Source organism: Pygocentrus nattereri, chromosome 16 (genome assembly GCF_015220715.1).
Source record: "Pygocentrus nattereri isolate fPygNat1 chromosome 16, fPygNat1.pri, whole genome shotgun sequence".
NCBI lineage: Eukaryota > Metazoa > Chordata > Actinopteri > Characiformes > Serrasalmidae > Pygocentrus > Pygocentrus nattereri.
In genome coordinates this window covers 8,026,885-8,033,895 of record NC_051226.1, presented here as the reverse complement: position 1 = coordinate 8,033,895, position 7,011 = coordinate 8,026,885, and positions in this window count along the sequence as shown.

The following is a 7,011-nucleotide window of genomic DNA, read 5'->3' as shown; positions in this document are numbered from 1 at the left end:
TGTGCTAAACTATGGCTTTAATAAATTATAATCCTGAATGGAATGGAAATATGACAACATAACCTAATTATGACAACTTATGTGGTATTTGTGAGTTATGAGAAACTATAAGAAAGACATATTTTAATAAACGGTTATCTCCAGGTTCTCTATGTTACACTACTATATAAGTCTCAGGCTGCAAGTTTTTCCTTTCAGATTTTTTCTATTTGGAAATTATGTATGCTCACTTATGTGGAAGTTCGTCTTACAGCTATATAAGTGGACAAAATATGTTTTATCACAATGTATTTATTACTTCCAATAATTCAATAAGATTATTTCACTTCAATTATTATTACACTTATTGCACTCAAGTGTACGCAGGAACCTGAACATGAAAAACACAACCACAGTGACCAATTTTCCTCACCAGCATCCAGCAAACGTCTCCGCAAGTTTCAACTCCTTTTCGATTGTAGCCTCTCACTCTTAGAGCCTTAGAGAAGTAGAGATTTCCACTTTGCTTTGGCTGTTAGTTTGATGCTTGTTGGTTTATCCACAGGTCACCCATAAGCTCTGTCCAGTGTAATCAGATGAATTACTGATACTGTCTTATCAGCATTGTGCTTTGCTTGTAAACGATACCCAGCACTGAACACCTTCAGCGTATTGCAGTAACTGGAAATAAAAATTTATCAAGAGAGTCATCATCTTGCAATTTGAAAAGCTGTATTTGAATGAAGGAACTTCAGTTGTGAAGTCAGTCATAGCAAAATACGAGCAGCTTCGAGATGATTTAAAGGGTCAAACTAGCAAAATTCCTTAACAACATTAAAAATAAGTGGCATTAATAATTTACCTCATTAACATGTTAACCTTGACACCGCTAGTTTATCTGTGTTTATTCTAATGTTATACTGTGCTTTTCCTGGCAAAAACACATCAACTGCCAAGATGAATAGTTGTAGATTTAGTCTGGCTGCCTAAAGGACTTTTGCTCAACACTATATATCGATGATGTGCTGTTTCTACTCTATAACATACTACTGTTCTTGTTGCCAAGCAGTCTGTTTTAAGGTTTTTAAATTCTATTATGTGCACATTATACATGGTATCCAAGGCCTGACAGTTCAATGCAATGTATGTCATTTGCTGGGTGCTTCAGATTGTTTTGAAATAACAGTTCAAAATGCATACAAACTAAATAAATACTGAGTTTCCTTTCAGGAAATCTGGTTTCTGTCTGGTTGACATTTACAATACTGTGCAAGGCTCCCTTTGGTGTCATTTTAAGAGACGAAAACAGTCCAATCAAAACATTAGCAGTCTTACATGCCTACAAACACTCCTTAACATCTGTAGACAGCGATGTCAGGTTTTGCAAAACATTTAGCGCAGAGCTTCATTGCTGTCATGGCTTCATTATCTGAAAGCAAACTTAAACGTGACGTATTTGGAAAATATTGTTAACATTTTTGAATACCGCTCAGAAAAAACTGGGCCCTGAATGTGGGGGTCCCATGAGGCAGGCAAAATCAGGCTGAGGGGGGCCAGTTCATGCCACAGGGTGGCTGGTTCTGGATGATGAGTGATTTTTACACGTGTGCTCTTTGCACTAGTGCCAGGTGCCTCAGACGCACACAGAGTAATGCATAAACAAGACCATTATTGTGCTGACAGATGTGCTTTTCTATGGAATGTGCGGATTTTGATTGTTAATGAAATCATCAGTCCGTGGTGAGAGACTGTGAAGGTGGCGGACAGAGCATAACAAAGTGTTACGTTCAGCAAGGCTCAGTTGTAGCCCGCTTGTTTTCGTTCTTAGTAACAGGTTGCTGAGATAATAATGCCCAAATAGTTAACATGCTGGCAAAAAAAAAATGTTTACAACTGGCCTTAAGGGATGAAACTTAATGGTTGCATTGCCATGCCAAAGTGTGTGAGACACCTGTTGGTTTTAGCTGCAAAGACACATTAAAATAAACAGAATGCTGTCAATTTAACAGCAAGCACAATTACTGGAATCCATGCATTCAGTTTAGCAAAGGAACACGATGACATCCTTACTGGCTGTCCAGGTTACATGCCTACAAATAACAGATGTCAGATTAGAGAACAGATAGTTACAACAACTGAAAATTCAAAATAAAGCTGTTTGACTTAAAATATCACATAATGAAGAAATCTAGGGGAGATCAAACAAAGGGCTGTGAGAAGGTAGTTTTGTACTAAACTGTATTGTACACACAGCTTTTCATGACCGACTGACACGTTAGTTCTTGTGAAAGGTCCTAAGAAAAAGTCTTCCTCATCTACCTTCTACCTCCTGATGATACTGCTGCTGCACAGCTGCATTTCAATATTTTATACCAATGGTAAAGCCTTATTCTCTGTTCATATTGCTCTTATGTTATTGTTTTGCCATCTGGTGTTGACCAGTGGAGTACGGGCTCCTCTTTGAGTCTTGGTTCCTCTCAAGGTTTCTTCTTCTTGCTCTGAGGGAGCTTTTCTTGCGACTACAGCCATTGGCCTGCTGATGGGACCTTTGATCTGGAGTGTTCTGTAAAGCTGCCTTGTGACAATGCCTGTTGTAAAAAAGTGCTACATAAATAAATACATTTAGAAACGTTACATCAAATTCATGACACGTTCTTAAACCACAGAACTGTTCGCACCTTTGTGCTTGAGTGTGATTCTGATCTTACCTAAGAACAAATCCCAAACAAGAAAACATTGGTGAATGTCAGAATCTTCTTGAAAACTGAGTAAGTGGCTTTTTTTTATGAACTTCTTAAGAACGGTTGGTGAATCAGGCCAAATGTTCATTGAGTCTGAATGTCACACAGAAGCAAAACACACCAATAATGTTGGAAACATCAATAACATCAGGCCTGTAAACTGGACGACTGGAGGACTGGAGAACGTCTTCAGCAGACTTAGAAGGCATCTGAATAGAAAGACAGAGCACCCAGGATAACTCTGGACAAAACAACAAGCAACTAACTGACAAAAGTAATTTGGGAAATATTTTTGTTCCCTCCAGCGTTCTATGTTGAGGACTTATTTTAGAATTTATTTTAAAACATATAACTTAGTCCCTTAAAAATCCAGGTTTATTTCATACAAAGGCTTATTATTCAGTAACTACAGGGACCTCAATGCAAACTAATGGAGCTATTGTTAGGTTATTAAAGTGTGTAGTAAAACTTTGAGCCCATTGGAAGGCCCAGCTTGTTGAAGGGTTAAATAATCTTCTTCACACTCCCGCATCTCATTTGGAGAAGCAAAGTTGGTTCTTCTATGCTGTTGCTGTATAGAACCCTTGCTTTTTTTGAGCAATTTTGAATAGCTGGAAAATGGACTAACCTCCTCGGGCCTCTGTCTGGCACGTTAATCCCACCTGTGTATTTCGATTACGGTATACAGACCTCCCTAATTCCCAACAACCCCACCTGCCCCCCACCACCAACCTCCAACCTCCATCCATGGCCATCCTGCCCACCTTAGCAGCCCTGTATTTGACGCTGCCCTGTACTACCACAAGGGACTCAGGGAGGCCCTGGCTTATAGAAATATGGCTAAATATTTGCTATGATTTTTCATCAAAAACAAACTAAAATGATTTTTTACACCTAGATTTCCTTTTGGGATATTTCTAAATGATGCAAATAAATTGTACAATCATAGTAACCAAAACTGCATATCCTAAAACCTAATATAAGCACAAGTTTGCCTCCAGTCCACCGCACTTACAGTTGTGCTTCACGGTGGAGTGGCTGATGTGGAGAGGAATGAGAAAAATGACCTCCCACATGGACGAGTTTACCCTTTTCGCCACAAATTAGTGGCATGACCAACAGAAATAAGAAGGCAATGCGAGCTCAACATCTCCTCAGAGAGGACTGGAAATGTTCACACACAGGAGAAAAAACACCGTCTCTCTCCAAAAAATGAGCAGCAAAAACACTCCAGCAGGATATTATGTTGACTGGAAGGCATTTTTTCACACAATGAGTTTTTACAACATACAAGAGGTGCTCTAAAACAGCAAACTTTGCTGGATCGTCCTAACATGGAAACGTACAAGTGTGCCAGTGCGATTCATAATGTGAAACAACAGATCACGCTGAAATGGATCAAGTGCTAAAACATTTTAATCAATCTTTCTGATGAAATAAATACATAAATATGCCTGCATTCCAGCACATACAGGTCTCTAATAATGTATCAAGTAATTTGTCCCCATTGCCAGATGTTAAGCCACATAATTAGCCTCACTTACTCACAGCTATTCTCCACTTCATGTCTTATTTAATATACGTATCATCCTGTTAAGATCTTGACTGCAAGAGACAGAGCCAAAGTAAACCACACACAATGGAATTCTCACAATGCTGCCTGGAGTCCAGAAACCTCAGGAGCTTAGCTAACAGAGGGTGAAGACCAGAGGCTTTGGAGAGCCAAGAACACAACCAGAAAAGAGCCAGAAGTGCAGTCTGCGTAGTTACAACCACAATATCCATTGGTTGCACAGGACACAGTAAAACAGAGACTGGGTTTTATAGGCTTAGGCACTGAGTCGGGGCTCTTTGATCAGGTCTGGTCAGGTCTGGTCAGGTCTGGTTTGGTTTGGTTTGGAGCTTCTCTCATTCAGGATGCTTAATTAGAGAGACTTGTAGGAGTAGGGCACACTCCAAACCAGTCGGTGACTGGTAAATTAGAATATTATTACAAACATGAGCAGCTGTTTCGAGGCGGTTGATTGCCTACTCACGTGGGAGGTGCAATTTAACAGGAATGCAGTGGGGGGGGGGGTGGGGGGGGGTTGGGGGGGTAGAGGTAGAGCTGGGCGCTTGGTAATGGAAGCACCGTGGCATGTTGGGTAATTATCTGGAGCAAAAGAAAAGGAACCAGGGGCTCAGATTATATCCTAAATTTGTTTTGATTTCTGTCTCCAAAAAGGCGGGCAGAAATTAGTCAAATTCTCAGCCTTAATTTATCCCCCTGTTTCCTTTGGTCCTCTGAACCAAGCCATTGCCTCCTACCTTGAACAGGGCCATAACCTGTCCCTCCCACAACCAGCCATAATAAAAACACCTCATTTGGAAATGTCAGTTTAAACCCACTACACCTCCGTTCAGCTTTTAAGCTCTCCCAAAAAGTATCATTTAGCTCCATCATTTTTGCACATATTTCCATGACTGAAATTCATAACTGAATGAAAGGCTCAAAAGTAAAAATCCCTTAAAAAAAGAAAAGATTTCTATGATGCTGTATAATCTTTCCATACTAATCTATATGTTCCATCTCCTGTAATATACCTGCGGTGCTGTCTTATACAGGAATGGGTCATGGTCTTGCAGGGGTGGGATAGCTGCTGAAAAAACTCTGTAGCTACTTTCAAAGCATGATTGTCAGAATGTTTGTGAATCTCCACCTGACACACCAAACAAGCCCAACTGAAAGTGTGAACAAGACACTGGATTTAATCCTGCGCCAGAAAGAAACATACAATTGAAAAGTTGCAAATACACAAAAAGTATAACCAACAATCAAACTTACACACCCAAAGGGGTGATATCCAATAAAAATGTAGATTAAGCAAAGGCAAAGTCAATCATGCCAGGTTTTTCCTAACGAACCTCAGCGAAAATAACCAAATGCAAACCAAACAATTTTGTGCAAAGTGTTGTCAACTGTTAAAAATAAAACTGCTCCACTTAAACATTTAAGCCTCAAAGCCTCAAACTTTTATTCAGTGACCCTGACTCTGCAGAGGACCATTAGTAAGAGTCTATTATGAAAATGTTTTTTCCACTTTAGCCAAATCAGCGCTCAGCAATACGCGGCTCTTTTACTGCCCTGTTACGGCTCCACAGCAGAGCTAGATTTTTAGCTCTGCTGATCGTTCAACACAGTTTTAAAAATAATGGTCTTAATCGCTGGAGTTAACGTTGAACTGCTAACAGGGCCAGAATTTCAGAATCAGAATTTCTGTGAGGTCGATTTTGTAGAAATGTTACTCACATCTGATTTTGATTAAAAAAACTACCAAATATGAGAATTACAGCAACAACACGTTTCTCCTTTTGTTTTTTTTATTCAATCACTGCTCCTTTTTTACCCCCTATAACACACAAGGAAAGCAGCTGGTCCAGACAAAGTACGTCCTAGACTACTTAGGTCCTGTGCTGCTGAGCTGGGGTCACCCCTACAGCGCATCTTCAACCTGAGTCTGCGCTAGTGGAGGGTTCCCACACTGTGGAAGACATCATGCCTCATTCTAGTTCCCAAGAAGGGGTGACCCAGTGAACTCAATGACTTCAGGCCTGTTGCTCTAACATCCCATGTCGTGAAGACACTGGAGCACCTTCTTCTACACCTTCTCAGACCCCAGGTTCGACATGCAACGGACCCCCTGCAGTTCGCCTACAGGGAGAAAGTGGGAGTGGAGGAAGCCATGCTATACCTCCTCCATCGTGTCCACTCTTATCTGGACAAGGGTGGTTGTGCTGTAAGAGTCATGTTCTTTGATTTTTCCAGTGCCTTTAACACCATTCAGCTCCTCCAACTGAGAGACAAGCTGGTTAACATGCAAGTGGATCCACACCTGGTCTCCTGGATTACAGACTACCTCACTGGCAGACGTCAGTATGTCAGGCTGAAGGACTGTACATCAGAGACTGTGGTCAGCAGCACAGGAGCACCACAAGGGACTGTACTTTCCCCCTTTCTGTTCACACTTTACACCTCAGACTTTCAGTACAACTCTGAGACGTGCCACATGCAGAAGTTTTCTGATGACACTGCCATCGTGGCTTGTGTAAGGGGAGGGCAGGAGGGGGAGTACAAGACCCTGGTGAAGGACTTTGTGGAGCGCTGCCATGGGAGCAACCTGCTTCTGAATACTGCCAAGACCAAGGAGATGGTAGTGGACTTTCGCAGGGTTAGGCCACCCACACAGCCAACCTCTATTGAGGGGGTTGAAGTGGAGCGGGTAATGACCCACAGGTATCTTGGGCTGCAACT